Below are 14,814 nucleotides of genomic sequence, written 5' to 3' on the forward strand. Positions count from 1 at the left end.
GTTATTCCTTTAGTGGATAACCCATAAATAGATTTATGAATTAGTGTACTTTTGGTTACAACATTTTCTATGTTCTTCTTTAGAATATGAAATGCTCTATATTTGGAAGAAAATTTCCCTTTTTGCTTCTCCATTTCCTTATCAATCATTTTCTTATCCAAATCAGGCATTACTTGAGCTAATGTAGTTTCCCCTCTTTTTCTTTTAATACTTAAACTAAATTGCCACTTTTTCTCAACTCTTTCATATAAACTCTTCGATAATGAGTTGACAATCTCTAGAGGAGTGGTCTTAAAAGTTACCATAATTTCATATGGCATCCTCTATATTATGTTTCTCTACACTTTCTAACTTATCAAAATCAGCATGTGCGAAACCTGATAAATCTACATTGGTTTTAATATTTTCACACACAAGTTATCAATGTTAGAACTAGGGATTGTATCTCAACACTTTGAATTAACTCAAGTCGTCATACTTTTTCTTCTCCTCATCTAAATCTTCCTTTTTCTTTTACTTCTTTCTCAATATTTTGTAAGTCTTCTTAGTAGGTTGGCTCAGCTCTACTATGACATTTTCTCTTTTCCCTTTGGGCTTCGTAACCTCTTTAGCCAGTGTAGTGGCTTCCCTTGTGCTTAACCTTGTTAGGCATATAGCTAGCTCTTTTTTTGACTACTTCATAGTCTTCTTAACTTTATCCACTACTTGCTTCCTTTCTTTCCTCTTCTTTCAACTTTCCTTAGGTGCTTCCCTGACTTCTTCTTCCTTGACACCTTCATCATCATAATATTTATCTTCTCCTAGGCTTTATGTATTTTTTAGTGGTGCTTAGCCTTTTGCTTCTTCTTTTTCTTCTTATTCTTCTTATGCTTCATCACCACCTTCACCAAAATTATCTTTAAGATTCCTCGCCATCTTGTTCTTTTTCCTTATGATAAAGGCAATTTACAAGTTAATAGTTATTCTTGACTTTTCCTCTTCATAGTTACTAAAGGATGCAACATGCTTGTCAATTTCCTCAACCAATAGTGTAGTAATGGCTACTAAAGCCCAATAAAAATTGATTTCATATAAAAAGGGTCTCAACCATCTAACCCTAGGTATTGTTGCTTGCACATATGTGTAAGCTGCATCAACTAGAAAATACACATCATTGTAATGTTGTTCCACTAGTGATACAAGTATCCTTAACCTTTGTTTCATTGACTTCTTGAAGTCTTCAAAGTAACTTGTCATAATAGAATCAAAATTATCTCCATGTTCCTCAGTGAGCCCTATTATATATTGTGTTACTAGCCTATTTTCCTACTAGAAAATTTTACCAAAAGTGGGGAATGTGTTTTTCATATAAATAAAAATATGCAAACAATCAAAGAACCAAACTTACATGATGCACTTTTGGTCTTCTTGATGGCTACCATATTTTTTGATAATTGTTGAAGCTGCAACTTGGCTGGGTCATAAGAATGATCTCTCTTTATAATAATATAACGTAAATCAACTACCATATAGGAAATACTATCGATTCAGCTTGACTAAAAGAATTTGTGAGCTACAACTTTGACTGCAAATGCTACCAAGGGATCTTGGTTTATATCAATTAACATTGCTCTCTTCTTCCATATGACACTAGTATTTTTCTCAATTACCTCCTTTGCATCACTCCTCATGCTTTTTGGTCTATCTAGGGTAGGGTACCCTAATACTCTATGCACAATCATTTTTGATATTCTAATTGGTCCATTCTCTAACCAAATTTTATTGTCATGTATATGGCTCAACACAATTTTGGTGCATTCAATTTAATGACTTGAGAAAATTCTAGGGCATGCACCAACCATTTCTTTTCAATGATTTGTTTTCCTCCTTTGACACACCATTATCACATAATTTCTTTTACATGTCTCTAATCTCCATGTCTCCTACATCTCCAACCTTACATGTATAATAGAAATGCACGTCCTGAATCATTAGTACCTTTGGTGGTATCATGGATAGTGCACTAGATAGATCTCATTTATATGAAATCTTAAGAATTTCTTAGAAAAGAGGTTTTCTCACATCATTACTAATCAACTTAAAATTGAAAACTTCCTTATCCTCTTTCTTAACTATTGTAGAAGAGCTAGCTTCCTTTTTGACTTCCTAGGGTTTGTGAAAACACAAAGCAATGTAAATTGACATAAGCTAAATACCTCTCAAATATAATGAATGATGTTAAGTATTAGTTGAATCTATTTCACAAACACTTGAATCTCCTTTGTCAATTTGCCTTCAAGCTCTTTGTTCTCTTAAAACTTTGGTAAGTGCAAATGAGTTGAAAATTGACTATATAACCCTTCAAATTTGACATAAATTTATTAGTGCTTATAGAACTATAAATTTAGCTATCACAGAATTTTGAACATATTTGGATAGCATAGTGATCTTAGCACTCCCTACCATAGTTTCATAACCCAAAAATAACTACAATTATTTTCATGCTTGGCAACAACTATAATTCTTTCCATGCTCAACAACAACATAGAAAACAACAAAATGATAGATTTTCTCTAGGTTGTAACCACTTCATTGCATCTTAATTCATGCATATTGATGAGACCCAATTATGTCCTATTCTATATCACATTTTATACCCTTTCATACACATTCCTAACCATTTCTACATTCCATTTCCTTTCCATTTCCATATTGTTTCACCATTTTTACATTGGATATGATTCAATATATAAGACATATTTACTATAGTTTTAGGATTAAAATATGGAAAATAATTATTGATTGTCTTTATTAGTATACATTGTTATTTGATGCCTTGGAGAATATAGTTTGCAACAAGTATATCTATCAATCAATTGTTATTGTTGTCACATTGAATTTGAAAGAGCTAATTAAGGAGAGCCTATAATGTTTGTGCTAGTTGTTTGGAAAAAATAAAAATCAGTTTGAGCCATTTTTAATATGCGTCTAGTTTACAATATTCAGTTTTGCATTTCAATTTGTGAGCAAATGATGATGAATCTGGAAAATCCAAGACATGGGTTTTGTCCAGAATGGGCCCAATTAAGTTTCCACGTGGCAAAATCTTCAAAAATGGAAGGAAAGGAAAGATACAAGTGATTTTCTCAAGGCAGCATTTTCTAGTTTATTGTTGCAGCCAGGATTACATGTACACTAGTATTTTGTTGGCCATAGGCCAAAATAAGTTATTTTGTTTTACACTATTTTAGATATTAGTTTTAGATATTAGTTGTAGCCATGGTTTATAAATAAGTTTGAAATATTAGCTCAGGAGTAGGAGAGCAGATTTATAGCAGATTTATCTATTAAAAAAAAAACACTTCTGGACACAAATCTTCCTGTAGCATAATTCTATGTAAATTCTTTGTTATATTTGGATGAATAAAATATCATTGTTTTGATTGAAGGAGCGTAGAGGATCATTTATTTCCATCACCAGGTGTACTGAGGAGGCAAGATCCACTTCTTAGAATGACTAGTGATTTGTTTTAGATTAGAATGTGTTTTATTTTATGTATGTTTTGATTTGATTTCTTATATAAAATTCTTAGATTAGCTTACTTGTTTTAATTCATGTTATTGTAATTGATTATTGATTCATGTATTGTTTAAAATTTCTTATTTATTTTATGCAATGTTAAATTCTAGATTAAATTTTACATGTTATTATGCTTTCTAGTTTTTAGAATTGTTTTATTTAGATTTAAATGTTTAATTCTTGTCGCAAGAAGTGACAGTTCCTGTCACCAGTTATGTTTTGATTTATTGTAGGTTTTAGCTTAGCTCCTATCGCTAGTTTTGTTTGGTTTATTGTAGGTTTCCTCCAATGTATTTCAACTACATTCATATCTATTTGGCATGCTATCTTCATCCCTTGAGCATATAGCCACTATACCTTTCACAAGTTTATGACCCTAGGTTGATATTTAAATGTGAGATGAACTAGCTCTTAATCTTATCATTTATCCTTAATATTTGTACCAAAGTTTCACCCATCATGTATATAATCCTTTTAGATCTTATATATTTGAAACTGATCCATAATATTACATTTCAAATATAAGTTTCACATATTCCTTTGATTGCCTAGTTGGGGGTGATGTGGTCACCTAATCTATTAGATGAAGTGATCTTATCTACATTTGATGTGCTATAATCTTCCTTCTTATTCTATGTTTTGTTCATCTACATCTTTACCTTTTCATCATCAATATTTTCACTGCTTCTACTAAATTCCATGCTTAGTGCAGGTGATAATCTCATTCAACCATCTATTGTAGTTACCTTTGAAGTGTGCCCTAATACAATTTTTAGGAATGTAACCATATTCTTGGCAATAGTGACAACTATACCTTGTGTTATAATCCCAATGATAAAAATTTCCATTATCATTTACGTTTGTTTTCTTGTTTGATATCCACTTGGATTTGGATCTACATTCATATGCCTTATGTCCATACTTCAGATAGTTGTAACAATAACCTTTAAATCTTTGAGTGTTGGTGGTCTTGGTCTTGCATTCGTGTGCCTGATGTGTTGATATGTGATGCTCCCCTTAATACCATAAACAAAAAATAGAAACAAAGAAACAAAAAAAATGTGAGAATGAAATATGGACTTCTTATTTGTGCTACAAATGTAAAATTATAGAATTCACAAGTATAATATGCTAACCCACATGGGCACCTTAATTACAATAATCTGTAAGAATAAGCTGAGAACTACTACACAGAATTTTCCTAGATAATTTTTGGGCCTTTCTTAAGTAGTCAATTTTATGCCACTGAGAATTTTCTAGATGCTCAAACTTAGTACCTAGAGCCAATAGACCCTAACAATACATATAAAGTCAACTAAATACATCTTTGACAAATTATTTTAGATGTTTTAGTAGCCCAACTTTAGAAGGCCATAACTCTCAAACTATTTCTTTGATTGGATATTATAACCACTTTTCAGAAATGCAAGCTCCTGATCTATAGGCTTGGAACTACACTACCATCCTTCCGTCAAGTATTTGGACCTCATCTGGGCACTCTATGTTAGAGTGGGGTTGTCGTTGCACCAAAAGACCAATCTGTCAATGCTTGATAAAACCACTCAACTTATAGTACACAGGAGGTAGTTAAGCCCTTGTCATGAATCCCAAGGGGAGCATTAAAAAAATTTCCAACAATCTCTCTGTCAGTGTTATTTAAGGGTTTGAGGATTTGAACCTGTGACCAAGCTTTAATACCACTTGTTAGAGTGGGGTTTTTGTTGTAGCAAAAGACTAATCAATCAATGCCCAATACAACCACTTAACTTATAGTACATAGGAGGTGGTTAAGCCCTTGTCATGGATCTTGAGGGGAGTGCTAAACAAATTTCCAACACTCTAAGGCCTCTAATAGTGAGCCTAAAGATTTTTCTACAAAGTTTTCCACCAAAAATATGTAATAACTTTTTTGATACTTAAGCTAGAGTAATGAGATTTTTATGGTAGGCTTATAACTCTAAAACAAAGCTTCCTATAGAAAATGAGAACATTTTGAGCTCATATGAAAAACTTACTAAAAATAGCAAGTTCTCGTAAATAGTAACCACCCTATCTACTAGTCCTTATTAAAATAGAAAAGACTAAATATATTTTTGGGTGATGCAAGATTGCTCATACACCCAAGATACTCCTACATTAGACACCCAAGGTAACTTGAGAAGTGACTCTATCACATCTTAGGTGTTTAAAAGAAAACCAATTTGGTAAACCTCCTCCTTTGCTAGCCATGGTGATACCTCTATTGGCCTCTCTTTCCATTTGACTAGATATTCCTCATAAGTTTTGTTCTTGATACTTTTGCCAATACAAATATCCAGTATCTCCTTAATTTCCTTTGTACAACTGAAGTAGCTACTCAAATACTCCACTACACTTTTGCAACTTCATCTCCATCACCTCCTTCATAATACTCTATCAAATCTAAAATGTTAAATACTAGTGAAGTATTCAATTCAGGAGGCAACTCCACTTCATAAGCATATCTAGAATAATGCCTTTTCACTATCTTGCATGGTCCAAACGTCTTCAACTTCAACTTATTTTAGTACCCACTGAAAAATGCTCCTTTCTCAAATGAACCATGACTTCATCTCTAATATGAAATACCTTATACCTCATTTTTACATCTACCTTAGCATTGTAATATGTATTCATCTTTATAATGTGCTTCCTCACCTCCTTATAGATGTGCTTCAAATTTTTAGAAAATTCTTCTTCTTCAACACTACTTATCTCTCCTTTATCTAACTACCTCAATTTAGAAGCATTTATGGGACTACTCCAATATAAAATTTGGAATGGTGATTCACTAGTATTTCTATTGAGAGAATTATTATATGCAAATTTTTCTTGTGGTAAAATCATATATCATCCTTTTAGTTTGTCTTCAACCAAACATCTCAACAAGTTTCCCAAACTGCAATTCACAACTTTTGTCTATCCATTAGTCTATGGATGATGTGATCAACTAAACTTCAAATCTATCTTCAACTTCTTCCACAATGTACACCAAAAATACCCAACAAATTTGGTATCTCAATCTAAAACTATACTCTTTGGAAAACCATGTAGTCTTACCACTTTTTTGAAAATCAATTCTTCTACATAAACAACATCACTAGTCTTCTTGCAAGGAATTAAATATGCCATCTTTGAAAATCTATCAACCACCACAAAAATAGAATCGTGCCCATGTTGTATCCTTGGTAGTTCAAGAAAAAATCCATGCTGACAAGATACAACTCTGTATTCTACATCACTCCTTTCACCATCTAACATACTCTACAACTTTGTAAAAACTTTTGCACATCTTTCTATAATAGTGGAGAAATAATTCTCAATAACCAAAGCAATGGTCCTATCTCTACTAAAATGTTCAACCAATCCTCCACTATGCTTCTCCTTGATGAGATTCTATCTCATTGAACTTCTTGGAACACACATCTGGCTTCCTTTAAACAACATACTATCTTGAATCATTAAATCCAAACACTTTTTCCTATCAAGTATAACAAATTCTATAAAAGCCTTCCATGCTTCTCCAAAATCTAGATCATCTAGATACAAAGTATTAAGTTCCTTGAACCCAACCACCTCTATCTACATTTTTGTCAGCAAAAAATGTCTTCTACTAAGAACATCTACAATATTGTTAGACTTCCCACTCTTGTGTTTCAAAAAAAATGTATAACTCTATAGAAACTCAATCCACTTCAAATGACTTAGGTTCAATTTTCCTTGACTTTTCAAATATTTCAAAGCTTGATGATTAGTATACAAAACAAACTCCTTAAGAAGAAGATAGTGTCTCCAGTTCTTCAATGCTTGAACTATAGCATAAAATTCTTGATCATAAATAGAATATTTTCTTTTGGCATCATTCAATTTCTCACTAAAGTAAGCAATAGGTCTACCTTCTTGGCTCATAATAGTTCTCATTGTAGTACCACTAGCATCATAGTCTAGTTGAAAAGCTTTGTTAAGATTAGAAAGTGCTAAAATAGGCTACTTAGTAACCTTATGTTTCAACATATTAAAACTCTTATCTTCTCCTATAATCCACTTAAATTCTTTCCTATCTCCTCTCATTGGTTCAGTCAATGGTCCAATACTACTAAAACCTCTTTTGAACTTTTTGTAAAAATTAGCCAATCCATGAAAATATCTTAGCTCTATTGCACTCCTTGGAGTAGGCCATTCAAGGATAGCCTTCACTTTCTCTGGGTCTATTTTCAAACCTTTTGCTAAGTCTAAAAATACTAGATACACCAACTTCTTTACAAAACTACATTTCTTTAGGTTTATCAAAAAAATTTATTCTCTCAACTTAACAAACACCTTGTGAATATAGATCAAATGCTCCTCCAATCTCTTACTAAAGATCAAAATATCATCTAGGTAAACAATAAAAAACTTACCTAGAAAATCCTTTAGTACCTCATTCATGAGCCTCATGAAAGTGCTTGGTGCATTGGTTATCCCAAAAGGCATGACTGGCCACTCATAGAGTCCTCTTGTTTTGAAAGAAGTCTTCCACTCATCACCTTCTCTGATACAAATCTAATGGTACCCACTCTTTATATCTATCTTTGTAAAATACCCGGCTTCACTCAAACAATCCTTAATATCATCCATCCTTGGTGATGGAACTCTATACTTGATTGTGATCTTGTTGATAGCATGAGAATCTATGCACATCCTCCATTCTTCATTCTTCTTTGGTGCTAATACTATTGGTATAGCACATGGACTTAGAATCTCTTGAATCAACCCCTTCTAGAACAACTCATGAAATTATTTGTTGAACTCTTCACTTTCTGTTAGTGTCATTTTGTGTGCTACCATGTTTGGAAAACTAGCTCTAGAATCAAATCCATTTGGTGATTGATCTTCCTCATTGGGGGCAATCCATCAGGTTCATTATCTGATATAGTACCAAAAAGTCTCCCAGCATATCTATTACTTTTTCAAGTGCCTCCTCTATTTCTTCTTTACTATCTTTTGAAATTATAGAAAAACACACATGCTCATGCTTCATACCTTTGATAAACTCTTTTACATCAATAAAACATATTATGGCAGCAATACCTTTTTTTCTTTATCCTTCAATGACTTCATCTTATGTTTCACTCCATCCTTGGTCAGAGTGTAGGTATTTTCTCACCCATCATGTACAACATGCCTATAAAACTACCATAGCTTACCTAGCAACATATGACATATATCCATAGGTATGATATCACATAGTACCTCATCCTAGTAGCTTCCAATCCTAAACTTCACTAAGCACTGCTCATTAACCATGACCTTGTGGTCATCTTGCACCCAAGCAATTTAGTATGGATGTAGGTATTTTTGTCTCTTCAGCTTCAACTTGGTGATCATCTTTTCTGACACCAAATTGTAAGTACTCCTACTATTAATGATCACATCACAACACTTATCCTCATACCTACACCTTGTGCAAAATAAGCTCCTTCTTTGATTAGGCTCATTCTCACTACTCAAGAAGACTCTTCTAGTAACTAGAACTTCTCTTCTTTTAGCATCTTCAGAATGTGATGATCTGGCATCTTCATTGACATGTGCAACTCTAGCCTAGCCTTTTGTTCTTTAGTTTTTCCTTCTTTGGTGTTGGGTACATTCAAATTCTCTATGCCCTTCTTCTCCATAGTGAAAAAATTTCCTATGGAAGCATCCTCTTCCAAAACCTTGTCCTCTACCTCTTCCTATCTAATCTCTAATATTATGATCATGGAAATGATTAAAATTATTTCCCCTTTGGTTTTGATTGCTAGTTCCAACATCATCTGTGTTCTTCTAATCATCATTATAGCCTCCATAAGATCATCTGCCAGATCTTCCACCATGACCTCTTTTGCTATTCTTTTTATCAAACTTCTGGCTCAGTTTCTCCTCAACTTTTAGGGAAAATTGGTATGCCTCCTCAATACTATTCATTGAAACTAGACTCAACTCATCCTAAATGCTTAGCCTTAACCCATAAAGATGATATATCACTTTCTCCTTATTAGCTTCTACATGGTTTATTCTAATGAGAACTTGGTAGAACTCTTTAGTATACTCTTGAACAATTTTTCCCACTTGCTTCAACCCTTGCATTTTCTTCAACAGATTAAGCTCATAATCCACAAAAATTAATTGTCTCTTTATTTTAGCTACCATCCATTCCCATCTGATGATTTTTTCCTTTCCCTTTTTATTTCACTCCATTTGAAACTCTTGCCACCAAATTTTTGCACGTCCCTTCAATTTTGCTTTTGCAAACTTGACACTATTAAGATCCTCAATATCTTCATACTCAAATTACTCCAATTCATTGATCCAATCAATCAGATCCTCTAGACTAAGATTTTCCAAAAATGTGGGAACTTCAAACTAAGGTCTTTTTCCAATTTTGGAGATGGCCCTAAAAGGCCCCTCTTCCTTTGGGTTTAGAACTACCTCTAGTTTGACATTTTCTTCTACTTCGTCCTCATCCTCACTTTCATCTCTTATGGGAAGATTTATTCCTCTACACATTTATTCTTTCAATGCTTACATTTTTCTTTAGAGAGATTGGAAACCCTCAAGTGTAACATCTACAACTCTTCTATCATGCGCTCTTCATGGAGGAATTTTTGTACTTCTGCTAAAACCTTAGTGCAAACTGCATCACAATCAACAATTTGTCTACATGCTCAACCCAAACCACAGTCCTAGTAAAAAATACCTCATAGTTAGTGATCTATCCACACACTCAAGAACTCTAGCTTTGATACCACTTGATGAAGGGTAGTCCCCTAAATAGCATAAATACAAAATAGAAACAAAGAAACAACAACAAATGTGAGAATGAAATATGGATTTCTTATTTGCACTGCAAATGTGGAATTAAAAAATTCACAAGTACAATATGCTAACCTACATAGGTGCCTTCACTATAGTAATATGCAAGACTAAGCTACAAAATACCACCTAGAGCTATTGTAGACAATGTTCGGGCTTTTCTTAAATAGAAAATTTTATGCCACCCAAGAAGGTTCTAGATGCTCAAAATTAATACCTAGAGCCGATAGACCCTAACAATACATATAAAGTTGGCTAAATACATCTTTGACAAATTATTTTATATATTTTAGTAGCCCAACTTTGGAAGGCCATAACTCTCGAACCATTGCTCCAATTAGCTATTATAACTCCTTTTCAGAAATGCTAGCTCTTAATCTATAGTTGTAAGGCCTCATCCAAGCATCATAAGGCCTCTAATAGTGAGCCTAACAATTTTTCTACAAAATTTTCTGCCAAAAATCTTGAATAACTTTTCTGATACTTAAGCTAGAGCAATGATATCTTTATGGTAGGCTTATAACTCTAAAGTGAACCTTCTTGTAGAAAATGAGAACTTCCTGAGCTCATATGAAAAAATTACTAAAAGTAGCAAGTTCCATAAATAGTAACCACCATATCTACTAGCAATTATTAAAATAGAAAAGGCTGAAAATAAAATATTTTTGGGTGATGCAAGATTGCTCTTAGACCCAAGATTCTCCTACATCATGTGTTTGCTTCTTGTAGTTATGACAATTCCTTTTGAAATTTTTCTTATGGTTTTGATTCCTAATGTTGCTCTTGCAAAAATTTAACATGCGACCTAATTTAAATAGTAATGACAAGTGGGATTGATGTTCTTTTCCTTATTGTTCCTTTGTTCATCAGTCCTAGATGATTCTCCTTTCTTAGTTGTAGAATATCCAAAACCAGCAATCCCATTCTTTGGCCTTGATGCTTCCATTAGTTTTTTGAAGTACTTAATGGCTTCACTAGGCTTGCTGATATTTTCCTTCTCAACCTTCAATTCATTATGTAGTAGGTTATCCTATGTTTCCAAATTTGTAATCTCAATTTCTTTCCTATGTAGTTCTTGATTTGTAGTCATTAGTGGATTTACTATATCCAATTGCATGTGTTGCAAGATTTTGTACATCTAATGTCTTCTCATCAAGTTTTTTATTAAGAAGTATTTTTTATTCTTCAATCATAACTTTGTTTTCTTCAGTTTTTCTTTTCAATTTAGTTGTCTCACCCAGCAATATTGATTATTCTTCTTGTTCCCTTTTGAGATTCTTGGCTTCTTCATTTAAGGAATCATACTTTTCCATCAAATCTATAATTGTTGCATCAAACTCTTATGTGTTTTTATCCTCAAATAATCCACTAGTGTCTACTTCTTGAAATTTTGTTTCATCTTGTTGAATAGTTATCTCTTTCACTCTCTTCAATGAATGTTGCAGTTCATCTCTTGCCTCTTTGAGTTGATGTAGGGAAATTTGTATTTCAATATTCTAGTTCTCAATAGTCTCATAACCTAACATATAAATTGAAATAACATAACATGCATTGCATCCATAGCATAAAGTAAATAATACATAACATGATAAATTAGTTACCTAGAACTCCTCCAATGAGAAGGTAAAAGTAGGGTGGGGATGACACCCACAGATCTTCACTACCATAGTTGTATAGTGTGGCCTATTATGGCTACAAATTTTTGATCATAATCTATGATCTACCCTATGAGGGGTCTTCCCTATTAAATGCTTACAAGGCTATTAGGTCTCACCTAACTAAAGGGTTTCAAACTCATTATTAAGTAAGTACTCAATTAAGAGATTTACTATGTATCACCTATTATAATGATTCAACATGTAATCCTTTAGTAAGAACCTTAAACTCAATGTTAGATCTCCTCTTTACTTTTTAATCCTTGATCCTCCTCATTAGATTTATCTTTTCCAATCTTTTCACTACTTTTATTTATTCCTCCTAGATTTATTCTAATTTGCATAACTCTATCATAGCCATCATAGCCACCATGAATTCCCTCTCTTCTCTAAGAATTTGTCTCCTCATGAATTCATAAACACTTTACAATTTACCTTTCTTATATATACAATGTTTGAGATGGATTAGGTCAAAATCAATGGTTTTGGTTGATCCTTATTGATGCCTATTGCTTCCCTTAGTCTGATTGGTTGCACACATTTCATAGGGATTCAAAATATTACTCCATATTTATCTCTTATAATCATAATTTCATGATTGTCTTGGCCAAAAAAGGTTTACAAAGGAGTTTATGCTATAAAAAATAGCTATGCCAAAAAATATTGACTCAACATCAAAAGGCTCTAATGGTTGACCTTCACTATGCTCTAAATGTTGTAATTGGACTTTTGTAGAACTTGAAACTAATTATTATTCAACACCTAGATCACTCAGCATGCATACATTGCTCAACACTAGAGTGACTAAGCAAATACTATCAGCTCAGCACATACTAGTGTTCAACACTTAGTAGACATATTACATAGTATGTCCTATCTGGAAACTTATGCTCAGCATGCTTTCATCACTTAGCTCAGCTTGTACTATAATTCTGCAAGATAATGACTAAGTATTTTTTCACTACTTTATCAAAACCAAAATGAGATCAACACTCTTCACACACAAACACTATTGTATATGATTCAAACACTTCCATTTACTAATCCTAGGTCTTGCCCTTGTTAAAATAGATAACCCTTGATGGTTCTATATTAGAATCAATGATCCATATTTTAGACTTTTTTCATTATCCCTTTAGATTTTCTAATCGGTTAAACATCTTTCCTAGGGATTAATACAATCTGAAAAAATGTATAATTTCCTCCTTAATTATCTCTTCAATCCTTAAATTTCATGTATAGGTCAAATAGAATGATTTAGATAAGTGTTTATGCAATTAAAAACTCATATATCAATTTGGTTTTCTCAACACTTGAATGTTCCAATGCTTAGTCATAACTAACATTCATATTTTCACTCAACCACAACATATTTTGTTTAATTGGTAATAATTAACTTCTTGATTGCTTAGCCTTAATTGAATTTCTTGGATTCTATGCTTGCTTTGTCAACTTGGGTGTTTGGAAAAAATTGACTTGCTTAGCCTGTGTTAAAAAATAAATAAGTCCTTTCATAGCTTGGCCTTCTTTAAATGGCTCAGTCGTATTGATGACTATCCAACATTGCCTTGGAAAAAACTAAGTGTTAGACAATAATAGGCAAGTTAGGCTTAGAGATCAACAAATAAAACATCGGAATTGATTTCAAATAAACACACTTGTCTACAAATTTATAAGGATGTGCAAAAGATGATAAGAAGCTAAAAATTTTGTCAAACAACAAAAGGGACAAGTAAAAAATTTGGATTGTATTCACTATTTCTCATACCTAATAAGCCCTTGGAAGATATCAGTATGGATTATGTTTTTTTTTTTTCCTAGAACTTAGAGAGGTAATGATTCTATTTTGGTAGTAGTGAATAAATTTTCAAAGATGACTCATTTCATAACTTGTAAGAAGACATATGATGTTGTACATGTAGCTAAATTGGTATTTAAGGAAGTGTTGAGATTGAATAATTTTCAAAGAACTAATTTTTTAGATAGAGATACTATATTTAAAAGTTATTTCTAGAGGAAGTGCACTTAATTAGGTGCACTACCACAGATCCTTGAAAAACTAACAAAAAACTTTACACTAAGTAATGGGTGCACATCAACGCACCCCATGAGGTGTGCATATATTTAAAAGTGTTGGTGTAAATAAGTATTTACTTATTACACTTACTTAAGTTTTACTTAGGTTAATGCATTATTTAATTATTTTGCATTATTTTATTATTATTTTAGGTGAGACACTTAGGAGTTTGTGAACTCTCATTGAGTTATGCAACTCTAATTATGCACATGGTGTCTACAACACAAGAGTATGCATCATTCATTGAGTTGTCATGATGACAATATAGTTTTCCGCACTCCCCATTTAGCACATGTTGTCTACTCCACTGATTTGTGTGCTACACTATTGTAGTCTTATCCTCACATCATTGCACTTAATCCTGTGCTTAATGGAGGATAATCCATATCTAGTGGACATGTGCTTGGTTGTATGACATGTCATGGTGCTAACTTCTAGGCATTCTAGAAGCTCTCTTGAGGCCTTTATATTCAGGCACTCCTAGTGTACTCTCATGTTGGTTGTATCCATTATTGAATGAATATCATCATTCTGATCATACTCTGCCTATTTTGGTCTACTGTGTGCTTGTGTTGAGTTCTTGTGTTCTAGGGTGAATTCTAGCCTAAGCCAAATTCTTACATGGTATCAGAGCTGAGGAGGATTCTCATCACGTAGCCGTTCGAGACCATACA

Source organism: Cupressus sempervirens, chromosome 2 (genome assembly GCF_028749045.1).
Source record: "Cupressus sempervirens isolate cs-2001-9-10 chromosome 2, ASM2874904v1, whole genome shotgun sequence".
NCBI lineage: Eukaryota > Viridiplantae > Streptophyta > Pinopsida > Cupressales > Cupressaceae > Cupressus > Cupressus sempervirens.